The 15103-nt window shown below is 43.6% G+C and overlaps 1 protein-coding gene across 5 annotated transcripts in view; it reads left to right on the forward strand.

Moving 5' to 3' along the window:
* The first annotated feature begins 775 nt into the window (after nt 1-775).
* cv-c (RhoGTPase activating protein) overlaps nt 776-15103 on the forward strand; it is a 152743-nt gene continuing 138415 nt past the window's right edge. For 2 of the 5 annotated variants that reach the window (XM_086993867.1, XM_086993868.1), the window contains exon 1: nt 780-5682. The gene's annotated coding sequence lies outside the window, so the exon portion shown is untranslated. Of the gene's footprint in view, nt 5683-15103 lie in introns of all 5 variants that reach the window. The other 3 variants (XM_086993869.1, XM_086993870.1, XM_022812982.2) reach the window with 3 other exon arrangements.

Genomic DNA, 15103 nt, shown 5'->3' on the forward strand with positions numbered 1-15103 from the left:
GGTTTGCCGCGCTTCCAGCAATATCTCACAAGTTGCATAGTCGACTGGTTACTAACTTCTCGATTGTCCAGGGTCACTTCATCTCGCAGCGTTCGTAAGGCGAATCTTATGCGATTTAGAATACCGAACAGTAAATACCTAAACAGCTAAGAGCTGTGCTTCACTTGTAAACTTTATATATACCTGAACTTTATATATTGACCTACTCCTAATTGTTAGAGCAGCTTTTCCCTATTCCAGGTTCTCGCTGGTGCACACATGTACACGTCCCTCATGTGTCTATTTTAGACAGAAAGCATTTACAATGCTGCCTGAGATACGTGACTAATAATGTCGACATGTAAAATGTTCAGAGACGCTATGACTGCCCTGTTTTCCCATAAGCCCTCATTGTCTGGCTTCGTTCGACAAACAAGGCGTCTTCTCGTTGAGTACCTCACCATCAAGCCTAAGAAACAAGCTCATTTTGTTGCGCTGCTTAATTTAGATATCATGCAAAACTAAAGGACAGGAAAAAACCCCGTTATATCCAGAAGTTTCCTTGAAAGGGACAACCGAAGACTGTGTTGATTGTATGCTTTTATAAAAGGGAAAACGTCTAAGGCTGATCAGATCCGAGGTCCCCTATTGTCATTGCAGTTCGTTCCCAAAAAGATATACTTGGCTTAAGTGTAGTCTTTGTATTTTCAGGCGGGTATTGATCTTTTTAAAGGAGGGCAAGATTGTTTTGTATTATTATTATTATTATTATTATTATTATTATTATTATATAAAAGAAATAGATTTTCGAAGTTGCGTCTCTTTCGTCTTTATTGCATTATCTGGTGTTTTGCTTTTGCAGAGCGCTTACGACCTTTGCGTTTTAAAAACAGCACTGTAAGAAATGGTCATTTTTAGATTACTTCGGCGTTAAATGAACCAGCCCCTGTTCAGGGGCTTTGGTTATTCCGCAGGATGTCTCTCCCACCCTGAACGTTATCGAAGAAAAATTCTCAATCCAAAATATTTTGTCATATTTTTAACGGCTCGTCTTAAAGGCAGGAAATGATACCATTTCCACTGGTCCTTCTTTAATACAGTCTAGCTTAATCAACAAGCTCTCGCAAAGTGAACGTAAAAGGTCGCATCGTGATATACATGAGTTGGACAATCAAATCCTACTTTTAGTTTAGATCTTAGTTGTAAGATCTACACTGCTTAAAACATAATTTTCGTAACTGGCCTTTGTTTTAATGCAGTAATATACAACAATATAAATACGCCTTAACTCGTAGCCAGTAAAAATCAAGAGAATTATCACGCGTTAATAATACAATCCCTACAGGGTCCTAGAAGGACTTGTGTTTTGGTCACATCGTAGATTATTGTTGCGAACGGCTCGGAATCAATCGGCCATATTGGCGCTGATTACCCTATTAAACAGCCTCACGAAGCTAGTTTATTAAGATAGAGATAACCGATTTTTGAGAGACACTTCACGTATAGAATGTACGCTAAATAAGAGTCGCCGGTAGGAGTACAGACAAAATTATAAACACCACAAAAGATTAGTTTCGGTTAAGTCCAGTGCCAAAATGAACGTGTCACTGTTCTCGCGTCATTTTGATGGAGCACTTCAAATGTTTTTGCTTATCAATAGTATGGACTGTATAACTTCAGGCCGTCGACGCACGCTCCGTTAATACTGGCTACAGGCCGCGCACCTACAGATCTGTTGTATATATGTTGAATAGAAGTAACCTACTCATTTAGACAACGAATACGCAGGGGATAATTAATCACTCAATAAGTTTAGCTCCCCGTTTACTTTAACTTATCTGTCAGCCAGAAAATGACCTTGTTAGGCTATTGACTAACTTCGCATTTGACTTAACTCGTACATTATCGGCCTAAGCTATTAATTATCAGTTATAAGATTATACCATTTTGATACTAGCCATACGATAGAAACGGTAAAGCCTTAGAAAAATTGATATACATACATATATATGTCTAAAATGACGTCAATGGTCCTGTATTAACTATACGCGTAGTTCGTCTATATATTGCATGCCGCTGTTTGATGGAAATCATTCGCTGCTGAGCAGTATTTGATCTGCTTTTGACTATATACCCTTAATTAATTGGATCACGCAGAATGAAATATCTGCCAACCGCTATAGTTCATAAAAATTGTATACTAATTATTAACTACGCGACTTTAAATGTGTTGAAGGCCTAAGTCAGCCTTGGATTGCGCTCATAGCTATAACACGGGTACCTGGTGAGCGATCAGTGCTAAAATATATATAATAGATAGCGCATTATTTCCCGACTGTGGCCCAGTGGAAACAAAATTCTCAATACATTGTCATGCGTTTAATATTGACTTGATTTATCACCATTATGACGCTACGGATATATATATATATATACGTATATATGTGTATGTATATGGGATAAACTCGAGCTAGTTTGTGAATTAAAACCAATTCGATCTTTCATCAAATTATACATCTTTCTCTTGATTACGTATAGTTCTTTTCAATACCCGTATTGTTAGACGCTTAATGCAGTTGCGTTTCTATTGAATTTTCTGATCTCGTGAATTTTATCGGCAACAGTGGTCATTTATTCTAAATCTGTTTCCATTTTTCTCTGTCCTTCGTTCGCCATCGCCGCCTTTAAATACTCAACCTTCACCTTATCAATGACCTTGCCTTATCCCCTATTAAGTCCGCCGCTTGATGTATGCACTAACAACGGCTAGTATTATTGGGCCTTTCTGGACAGAGAACATCTCGCCGCTTCCTCGCTGTCCCGCGCTGGCCGTTTAGCTTCACATCATGACCACCGAGGGCGCTGTGATCGAGCATGCGTTGTCCTTCTCGCGTTGACTCCAGCCATTAGCAATGAGCGAGCGAGGCAGTCTTCTCTAGCCAATTCGAACGCTCGCATAGACGTACACAGACACGCATACAAATACACTTGGTCCATACCCTCGCCCTCAGATAATGACACTCACACAAACAACCCCACACATACGCATGGGACGCATCTAAACTCACTCACCCGTTCACGCGTCCGTGTGCTAGCACAGACAGTCAGCGAACGGACAGACGAACGATCCAACAAGAGGTCCCTGTATCTTTACGCGTAGAGACTACGGCCGTAGCATCGCTCTCGCCCTGTAGATGGACGTCGCTGTTATTGGCGCTGCAGCTGCGTTCGATGCTGTCTCTGTGTTGATATTCCGCCAGCGATAGTTAGGCAGGTAAGTTGACATGAGCATGCGCTGATCGACGTTGCTTGCCCTGCCGCTGTTGTTGTTGCTGTTGCTGCTGTTATTGCAGCAGCCGGGTGGCCACGGGCGGTTGTCACCCCCTGCCATTGACAACAGAGGGATCGAGATAGAGAGAACGAAATAGGACAAGAGATATTAGACATTGTGGCGCTTTCGTCTACCATCGCCGCCACACAACGGGTGAGATGATCATCATCGCGGCTATTTTGCCCTGTGACTTCGAGGGCTGTGGCTGTTCGATGTGACACGGTGACGAAATGTTGCCGCTGCTGCCATCGTCGCGGAACAGGTACAACGATGGAGACGACGACGACGACAACATCAATAATAATAACAACAACAAGGCAATATGAAACCTACGACTGACGGGACCCAATCGTAGCAGTACAGCAACAAACAACGAAAAATCTAGGAATAGATAGAGATTTTGTGCGGTCTGTCGACCTGAACGGCAACATCTCATAGAAGTGTTCTCTGATGACTCCGTGATTGTTGAAATATTCTAAGCAAAAAATAAGCTTCTGTGTCTATGCCCCGTTTGCCTGGTGTCGATTTAGTTCTCTGCTCTATCGGTGGCTGCCACCTCGTCGCCAGGGGCCCAACGAAGTAAGGATCTTTTTTCGCGACTTTCGCTCGCTTGCCGCAGCTCCTCCCAGTCTCCTTGCCTCGTAGACGAACAATTCAGTTGTCCACTTACCGTAGGCAAGGCCACCTGCCGCTGACCACCGAACAGCACTCGTCGAGATTGGCAACAGCTAAAGGTGTTGTTCCTGAGAGCGCAGCCTTTCTCATGGATGCGGTTAGGGTGTCGTCATTGCGGGACAACGCTGCGAAGATCGTTGTTACTGCTGCCGTTACTGTTGCCCGTTCGAACGCCCACCTCAGCGGATGTTTTGCTGTCGTCAGCCAATAGCTGGTTATTGTTGTCCACTACCTATTTGCCGCGTCGTCGCCAGTCAGAAGTTTGAACCGACAGGAAAACGTTAGCGAGCAAGGCAGAAGCAGACCTTGTTGTTCCCTAGCCGACAGCGAAACCGAACAACCCCACGACCGTTAATACCTGCTGATTTTGATCACAGCGACTGACCGGAGAAACCGAGCGCGTCCTGTGACTGCTGCAGCCGCTGTTACTAGCGGATTTTTCTCTGGTATAACGACGACCGTTACTGTTACTTGTGCTATCGTGGAGTGGACTCGTCGCTCGTGTGTGTTCGCGGGGATTACCGTATTGGTTATTGTTGTTGCTACCGTGTGCTGTTGGTGGTGTGTTGAAAAAGACCGTTGGAAACCACCTGCCCCCGCCCCTATTTACGAAAACGGGCTGGCTCGGAAAGAGGCATGAACAAACGGCTCGTAAGATGAGCCCGGCACACAGGCTAGTCCAAGCAGGCTCACTCAGGCAATAGATAACACAGCCAAATACGAAGAAATTGCCAGTCAAGCACCAGGTGGTCGATCGTCAAACGGTCTTTTGGTGCTTTTACGTGTGGGCCTGTGCCTTCTGGCTAGATACGATCATCATCATTATCATCGTCGTCGTCGACGTCGCCACTGGACGTTTTAACGGGCAGAGAGATTAGGTCGAGCACGTTCGTCTGCTGGAGTGTTCGACAACTGTTACGTAGCCTCTAGTCAATTCTGGTGGGCGGATCGAATTCTGTGTAGTACGGTAACGTTTGACTCCGATCCACAAATACACATCGTTTGATTACCGCAACAACTTGTCGCGCCTATTTGGCAGTCAACACGTGCGGTCTACATGTGAAGTCAAAGAGAACCAGGTGATTATTGCGGATATGTAGTGGACAAATGATCAGATGCGTCTGGTACGTTACGGCTAATTCGATCTGATTTGCTTTGGGATCAGTTAGTAAACTAGTTTACAAACGGTCAACGCTCAGTTCTCTCGCATCTTCTATCGGTAGAATCGCGTTTACGACTATTACGGCAGGTTATAATACGGCTCTGTCGGGCAGAGTTGTGTAGATAACTTGTGTAATTAATTCCTAATATGATTAGGCAGTGAATAGATTCCTAAAAAACTGCGCAATTTTCTGAAGTAAGTGCCTCGTGTCATCTTCGTACGCAACGGTAAATTTTTCTCCGATCACCCGTGAAGGCGCATGTTCGTTGGAAATGGATTGCACTCAGGGAACCGTATTTTCGCCGAAGTAACGAACGTGTAGCGAGGACAGAATTTCGATTTGGGTTAGTGCTTGGTAAAAAAATTGATTGTAAGTGACAACACTGTGTACTATTCGTTGTATCGTGTAAGCTACGTGTTCTCAGGGTCACAGCATCGACGTATTCCTTCGTAGATCTAGGACCCTTGAAGGAATATCGATCAATTTGGATTATATGTTACTACTACGCTATGGAGATATTGCCTCACCTTCAAGGTAACAAACACGTTCATCTGTGTATGTTCGGGTGGGACAGAAGCTTGACGACTTCGGGAATTAGCCATTCTTGTACATGTCTTCATATGAGCTCTCTATACATCCGAGAATTAAACTAGTGACTATAATTAGACGATAGAAACAATTCCACGAAGTCCTTATTTTCGTTGGTTTGACAGGCTTCAGCTTCGGCAGATTTGACTGTCAACAAAGTTGAACCATCGTAGCCTCATACTTGTTAGATAGATATATCTATGTAGATTTGGAAGGAAATTGCCTGTCCGACGACAATGAACGGTCTTTTCCATTTTGGTTGTCCAGCAATATTTTTATAGCACAAACAGTCATGCAATTGCGGACCAGCTAGCAAGTGAAGCCACTGCGCGCGCAGCTGACAGGTTCGCGCATTTCTGTACCGCATGTGTGTATCTCATGCGGTCAATATTGATCTATTTTTTTCAATTTTGTTCTGCATTCATTGTTTTGTAGTCGATTTTTTCTCAGTTCTATACAAACGTGCGTTGTCGTCGCTCTTCTGCCTGCGTCGACAAACACACGGATCGTGCTTGCGTTAAAAACAATCGTCCGCAGCGCTAGTAGCCGCGACAATTTCATTGCCGCACACTCAACAAAGTAGGAAGACCCGCGTCGGATCTTTTTTCGCAGCGACATTTTTTGCTATGTAGTAACGCATAGTATCGTCTGTCATGCGCCGCTGTTGTTTATGCCACGGTTGTTGTCATCATTGCCAACCTCCAGAGCACCAATCACTGCTCTATGTACGGACGATTGTTGCCGTCAGCGTCACTGCCGTACTGCGGCTGCAGTCGATACGTTTGGCTGCCTCGATCACTGCAAGCCGACAACGGCTCTTACGGTAGTCACTACTTTTCCAGCTGCCGGCCGCAGTAACAGCAGCAGCAATGGCTAATGATCGGCTATACGCCGCGCCGTGAAAAGCAGAAGGTGGCACCAGCCAGCGCTAGTTTTCTACCGATTTGCCGTTACCATTAGGGCTGCCGTCATCGCCACAGCTGTCGCCGCTGTTTGTTCATCAATCGTTTTAGCTGTTTCTGTTGCTATTGCCTCTTCTCCTGCGAGTAGTCTCTCCTTTTTGTCTGTGCCTGTGACTGCTCCTGGCGGACTCACTTGCGTAGCGCTGCAGCTTCCCGGCGGTGCTTATCTGCCTGCCCGCCGCGTTGGCTGGCGCCCCGCGCTCCGTTCGTTCGTCACTCGTATTTGCCCCGTGCCGTTCATATTGATTTGCTTTGTGCGCTAAACCTGCTGTTGATATCGTCTTTGCTGTCGTGTGTACTGCCGTCACTCTCGAGCTAGCTCCACCCCGCTGCCGCGTTGCTCCTGCTGCGGCCGCCGCCATTTCGCTACTTGTAGGGCCACCAGCGTCACTCAAGTCGACGGGGCTGCTTGGACACGACGGTACCGACGCTGACCTACTTTGGCTGCAGCAGGGATTCGACTACCTACCTCGTTTATTATATTCCCCACTACGGTAACACGTGGCGATCTTGATCGACCTAACGCGGCCTAGCCCGTTTCTGTTAAATTCTGTCAACAAAAACGAGGTAGCGCCTGATAACAAAGCAGCGCAGCTTATACTCCCATAACAGCGCCGGCAGGAACAGTGTCGATTCCAGTAGAACGCAATGCCATGTCCGACCCGTACGCATACCCTATTCGCTGTCTGCATTTCAATCTAACTTAGCCAGCTAGCAAACCATTCAGGTAAGCGAGTGTAGACAACGCGTCTTTCTGCTGCTTGTTGCCTGTAATTTTCTTTTTCGTGGTGCAGAAGGTACGACGATGGCAAACGCGGCTAAAGGAGGGGCAATCGAGCGGGAACACTGCTGTCACCAGCGGTTCCCGCTGCTGGAGCTCATAGTCCTGCGTTTACAACGGCCACCGTTGTCAAAACCAGTCAGAGCATCAACTTCCACCACGGTAATGACACGGTTATTGCTTAACGCAGCGCCCTCGAGTGTCTCTGCAAGTTGAGGGAGTAAACATAGGAAGCCGTTCACTTGACCCTCATTGTTTTTCTTTAGGCCCACGCCTCGCCGCCATGGACAGTGGGTGATTGTCGTCTTCCCTTCCCAGCCCGTGCTCACAACACTCTCTGCCAGCCATCCTGTCGCCAGATAGAGACAGTTTCCTTGGTTGAAGAAACGGAACACGACTGATCATCGCTAATGGCCGCTTTTGATGCAGCTACATCTCTTAGCTCGTCGACATCTGGGACAGCATTTGAGTAAGCGGCCCGCTGTGGCTCCTGCTCAACAGACTGATTATGGTCGTTTGTAGAGCTCAGTCAACCCTGATATCAAAACGCATGGCAATCGTTAATATGATCGTCTGAATTAGCTGAGATGTCGCCGACTCTGTCTAGAACGTTCTATGGCTATTGTCAATTTCAATGATAAAAAAGTGGTACTCTTACGTATATACATATATGCTTTCTTGTTATTGTTGGTTCATGTATTCTTCAAGACAAGAAAAAGAGATATTTAACACTGATAATAACCGTACTTTATGTCTTTCTTAATAGAACGTATTTCGTTCCACATTTATCGCGAGGAGCACTACATATATCTTTTTGCCACATGCTTCGTGGCATACGCATTATTTGCAGTGAATGGCAAGAAAGTCATTACCACAATCAACTTAATCGTTCGTAGTACTGTCATCGGTCTCTCTGCGGCACCGCGCAAGCAGGCAAAGCTGACACTGACGTTCGTGAGCTGATCGGAGCGAAGGTTCCGTACATATTGTAAACTTTGGTCCGTTCTCTGCTCAGATAGATAGAAAGTTATCATATATCGAGATTTTTCGAGTAACTTATGAAACGAGCACTACCACCCCGGTCGCATTCCAAGATTTCCAATGTGCTGTTGACATGAAAGAATCAAAACCACTAAAATTCATTTATATTTACAGACATAATTGGGTACACTGTTGGCTGGAGACCAATATAGCATCGTTTTCTACTTGACTTTTGCCATATTTGCCTGCCCGCATAAAAACTAGCAACTGACATGGACGCATGCGATACCAGTTAACGTTGAAGATTTGCGTCACCAACGTTCCATTTGCGAAGGTATTATAGAATATATATATATATATATATATTATATGGCGTACGTGCGTTCGTCCACGTGCGATTAGAGCAGACAAAGGGCTTATGAAACTGCATGAAGTTCTATGCCAGGGATATTGAATCACGTTTCTATCATTAATGCTATCGTTGTACGTATGTATAAAAGGCCCACACAATATGGCGGACTGAACAAACGGTGGAGATTTTAAAACACTTCCAGACAAGCGCAAAAACTCTAGTAATCATTGAGGACAAGAAAAGATCCCGATAGGATCGATGCCCTATCCCTTATTTCGAGCGATTTCCCCTTATTGTTAAATTTAACTTAGTTAAATTAGCTATCTGATATTACAGACGTACACTTTTCATTATTTAAGCTGCGACGTTCTTAATGCTAGGATCTTGGGGGTCGACCTAGTTCAGGCTCAGTTATTGGAATGATGATACCAACCGTGTGGTTTCACGTTATATGAAAGAAACATTTAATAATATTTTCATCATGATGTATCGTAAGGTCGTACAAAACCAAGTTACTATTTCATAGACAGTTACATACGTTGATTGGCATGCATTCTACTCAATGTCGTCAACGCAACCCTTTTGGTTTTCTATGTCAACCCTAAAATACACCTTCCGTGAAGTGTATCGAAGGCGCACTTCGATGCACCCACTTCAAATGAATGTCTCTTCGTCATTCGCTAACTGGCCATCGAATCAAGTGTGTACACAAGCAGCACGGGCCGATTGTTTGCACTCGAGCCACAAATCCTTCGTTTTTACCTGAGGTCACGTCGTCGAAGTAGATAAATTATCATCAGTGATACGATGCGAACGAGTAGCTCATCTACGAGCAGCGAAAGCAGGCGACAGGTCTTCTCTAAAGCTTACTGTACACAGATAGATGGACTCAAGCAGCTCCATGTTGTTGAGGAATGAGGACTAAGCCAAAGTGGGAACACAGGCTATAAGAGTGTGCCAACGAAATTGAACAAGACATGCACGAAGGATCGCTTTATCAGCGATCTGTCACTGCACCTTATAGGATTTTGAATGGATTTCAGTTACCTATGCAGATAATCGTGAAGGCAAATGAGGCGAGCTTCTACTTGCACCTGAAGCTCACATTAGTAAGAGTTCGTTAGATGTAGCCTGTCCTTATGTTCGTCCTACATGCTTCGTTTTGCAATTGGCGATATACCATATCCTTTCGTGTCGTCAATGGGTTTTCACGTATGGCATGAATATCAGAAAACCCCATGATCTACGATAATTTTTTACACACCGTGTTCTCTAAGCTAGTTATTCAACGTGAGACTTCTATTAGAGTAAATACCCCATCGCAAGCGCTTGTTTCTCAATTTTTCATTTGGCTTATCTATATATAGACATTATAGGATTACAATGTCGGTGTGTACGTTGAGCGAACGTAGACTTTAATAGTTCAGCCATAATTATTAGTAGCAGTCCGGGGGCAAAGGTAATCTAGCTATTATTTGTCTGATATATTCATTATTCTTATTTGATGAGCACACTATTTTAGTTACTCGGTACTAAGCTTTAAGCTGGACTTTTCATTATTGCACAAGGTTCACTATGTGGCATCTCTTACAAACAAAAACAACAAAGCGCGCCTACGAAAGAAGCAGCCTAAACGAATTAAGGACAATCTGTCTGTTAGGACTTCCGACGAATCATGCACGTTCTCATTCATTATCGTTAGTAAGTGGATATACAATACAAATTACGTTCAAGACAGTCCTGTTCACTGTACGCGTATTAGCTCTCGTAAGACGTTGGCTTGCGACCGAGAACTGTTTTGAAAGAAACCAATCAGACCAAAATCAAAGCAAAACATTGAGAAGAACGTATCTTTTCTTAAATTTTCGCAGCTTTATTTTGCATCATGAATACTTTATCTTCTGTCGGTCCTATATAGTACTTACCTATTGTTTGCACTGTTTATCTTCACCGTTCATTTCTGTTAAATGAGCCACCTTAACAAAAATATTTTGCTTTTTTTAATTGAAACCCTTTTATTGCTATAAATATTCAGGTCACCCTGTCTGCTATACCAACTACAGTATGTCAAGACATTTCCTAGCGGCGTTAACGGTCACAGCCCTTGATAGCCACGACGCCAAACGGGCACGACCAGTTCGCTTTATGACGGTACATTGCGGGGTTTCGAGGCCTTTTACTGCAGCCGACCAACGTAATTTCGACCATCGGCCCCGTACACCTGTATATCCGTAGGACGTCATGAAACCCCATAGCATAATCTCCGTCCGACCGTGCCATACCATACGTCTAACGCCTCTTTGTCTCTATGGTTGGGCTATTTAAAAACAGATACATCTGAAAGGATGGAGACGTTGGCTCATCTTGACGGATAGATGCGCCAATAGACTTATCCTTTTCCCCCTTTTTCAACATTGCGTAAATACAAACAGCAGCACGCAACCGTGGTCCTATAGATATAAATGTAAACACACAGATATACACGCGTTTTATCGTATGCTGTAATAACTGTCGCCTTCTGAAGGCCGACTGAATCGGCCGTCGCTAGCCTGGGGCCACGAACCAGGCCAACCGACCAGACAGCCTGTACGACTGTCCCCGATAATATAATTATGCCTCGAAGTCCGATGGTAACGCAATGGAGGCGTCGGCATGGGCGGCGGCGGCGGCAATTGACAGCATTCCGGTTTTGAAGCGCTTTTGACAACGAAATATCTAAGCCCTTTTCCGGGAACGAAGGTAGCAGCTCGGAGTAATAGAAGAAGAAAATTTCAGCGATAGTTGCGTTGGAGCGTGTTTGCTCTCTAGTGAACAGGGCAAACGAACTAGAACGCTGATAATGGTTTTGTCAGAGAAATAGGCGAACTAGACGGAAGGAGCACTGAGCGTGAAGGAGGTAGAACGCTTGTGTTTTATATTTGTAAAAATCGATACTGGAGGCAAACGAAAGGTGAACGAGGTTAAGCTGAAAGACATTTTGCACTGTCTAATCGAAATTTTTGTGAATTTTTTTGATAGTAACAAGCAAGTTTAGTAATCGTGCAATTGAGGGCAATGAATAACAGAACAATACAACGTTTTAGTATTGGAAAAGACCCTGCAAGCGTCTGGTCTGTCGAAAGAAATATGACGGACGCAGTAATCCTCTTTTTCTTTAGATAGCTAAAGATTAAAATGATATATGTCAAACATTCAGATTCGCTACGTATAATCAATTGAGGCACATATATACAAGTCTTTGCAAAAAATGCATAAGGTGTTTCAGTAATAATAATAACTTTAGTTCTGATGTATATATAATTAACATTTAACTTAAAAGAGAATTATACACAAAATGTATAACTTTTTCTTCTAGTGCAGATATTCAAAGTTATTACAGCTTTGTCCGTATGTTGATAACGGTTAGCTATTGATTCTTCTACAAATATTTAATCCGGTATTGTGGCGCATTTTTTCTCTTGTATTGTTACTTTTTTAATTTTAACGTATTTTCACGAAAAAAAGCCCAGTAGCTTGTTGGCTTTGACGTGTTCTCACCAAAAGAGCCCATTGGGGTCAGCATTGGGAAACGCACAAGGAATTCTATGGAAAACTACATATACTTATATAGAATATGGCACCACTCTGCACGCGTATTATTACCAGCTAATCGCTTTCTGTTTTTGCGCTGTATCTGTCTGTCCGCTCGATCGGCACAGCTGCCGTTCTGGTTTTCTAACGATATGAAACTTTTTAAATTTGCGTACTTAAGATTATCAGCTCACTCTACAACTAATAGCAGTAATATTTGTATACGGATTGGAAGTTTCGTGGAGATGACCTCTGGATAAGACCATGACAGCCTCTCACGATTTTCCTAGCAATCCTACTTGTCTTTTGCGCTGTGTCTTTATAGGCTTTTTGGCTCCATCTAATCCCTCATCCAATGAAAGCGTTGAGGGAGTGACACGACGATACTGCTGCAGGAAGATGTTTTGTACGCGACTATTATTGAGTTCTTACCCCACTGCATCGCCGCGTCAAATCGTGACAGATAACACGATCGGGGGAACGACGCCCCTCATAGGCTGTGAATCAGAGCCGCGATGACTCCTGTCAAGTTCGTTATAAAATTTGCTGTCATTATCCACTATATTAGCAATGCAGTTGGCGACACGTTCCATTCGGCTCTCTGTTAGTATTGGCGTTGACGCTTGTGGCCGACGCATCGTCTTGATCGCGATCGAACCATGCCTCATTCCAGCACCATCACGGCGCCCTTCCGTCAACGGGGTTTCATTACGCGTGTATACGAGGAGCCCGAAAAAGCGCTGCATTTTACTCGTACAATTTGTCTGGTCTTTATAGATTCGTATATGGATTTGAATAGGTCACATGAAACGACTGCTGGATGAGCCGTTAGGTTGCCCTATAGAACAGTTCGAAAAATCTCAGAATGCTCGTCTACTTTTCGGGGCGCAAGCTAAGCTAAATGTGTGGTGTAAATATAGAATACATGAAACTTACATTTATGTCATAATTTGACCCGTAGATTTACTCGACGAACTTGTCCTCCATAGAAAAAGCAGTTTTATAGACGACGATTTAGAATCTACTATATATATATATATATATATATATATATAGCATTTCGTGACTTAAAATGCGTGAGGATCAATTTAGCAATGGAATATCGGCTGCCGTACTAGATGCTTGTCGAACAGGTGTAGCTAGAAGTGTTTTTCAAGATTTCGACACGATATTGAACTTTTGACATAGAAAGGGCACACGAATGTTTGAGAGAAGCTTGAATTCTGATTACTATCAGAGCTCTGATCATACAAACGGTTTGACAGATATTTGAGATTACTTGATGTCATCTGACATCCCTTGGCTACGAGTATCAGAAATGATAAACTTTTTCTAGGAAAAACGTGTGTTCTGCCTGCATCATGTTCCACTCAATGCGGCCCTCATAAATTCAGGATATTGCAGTAATAAAATTTCAAAGAGTATTCTGTGTAATATGTTATGCAGAGATCCGTGATAAGTTGTTTTTGGTCGATTTCTTCCCGTCGGGCTGTAATCGCGGTTTTTAGCTCCAGCTTTGCAATGATTTGCCGAAGGTTAGCGAGTGCGTTCCCCATAACAATTACCTCAGGTTTTTTTATGCGTATAATCTTTTTTTAAAAAAAAACCCAAATATAAGTACAGTTATGAGTCCATAAGAGCAAATAGAATTTGTTGGACCATTATTTCATTGGAACATATGGCTAGGATCTGCCAAATTGGACTGTAGGGCATGTGATAGATCTATACAGCTGCTCGAAGACTGTCCACGTGGCTTCCAGAGAACGGGCTAGGGATTTGTGTATCCGAGGGAGATTCTCGTTGTAGCGGTATCGCTTACCACCTGGAGATTATAGAAAGCCGTAGCCTACTACGTAATCCTCTCGATTACACGTGAAATCGTTTGGTACACCGAAAAAAAAGCTTGACGCCATTCAATATTTGATACGTCTTTAGAAACAAGCCGGAAACTGTGAGTTTAGCCGTGTCAAAATAGGTCTTCAGGGTGCTTAGGACTCTTTTCATTCTGATTTTTTAATCGCTTATTCTACGACGTATTAATTTGCTAATTCGGAAATTGTCTATTTTCACAATCATGCTTGCATCTCATTTAACTGTTGATCCGAGCTGTGCTCTGAAAGACACCTCAAAAAGGGTAGTATTGGTACGCGATAGATATATTGGATTTAATATTAGCGTTTTTTTATATATTCGCTGTCAGCAAAGATTATTAATATTGTTGTGCATCTTCGCAATAACTATTTAGGAAATTTCAGACTTTTTAAAAGCTAGTAGTGAAGTAAGTCAAGCAACGACTTTGAATAAGAGCACACATTTTCCCAAATGACTTTCGCACACCACAGCGTAGAAAGCCGATTTCCCTCTCTTTCCCTTAGAAACAGAAGCGCATAGCGGGGGGCATCGATGTTCATCACCTACAATACAACGTATCTAATGAGCTTCCGATTCCCTCTTAATGTCAGTCGTGGTCTCACTTCGTGCCGAAGACGGAGGTGGACAGGCGCCGTTCGAAGATCAAAACATGTTTTCATTCTCGTGGCAGTGGGGTTTCTGAATCACTGTGAGGGAAGGGGGGTCTACGAGAAGTTAATCGGAATCCGATCGGCAATGCAGACCAGCTAATCAACTGCTTACGGCCGTGTAGCTACTTCTACTGTTGTCGACCCCCTACTCTGACTTACGGCAATTGACCTATCAGAGTAGAGAGTGATGATAGCAGTG

This window comes from Varroa destructor, unplaced genomic scaffold (assembly GCF_002443255.2).
Source record: "Varroa destructor unplaced genomic scaffold, Vdes_3.0 BEIS01000006.1, whole genome shotgun sequence".
NCBI lineage: Eukaryota > Metazoa > Arthropoda > Arachnida > Mesostigmata > Varroidae > Varroa > Varroa destructor.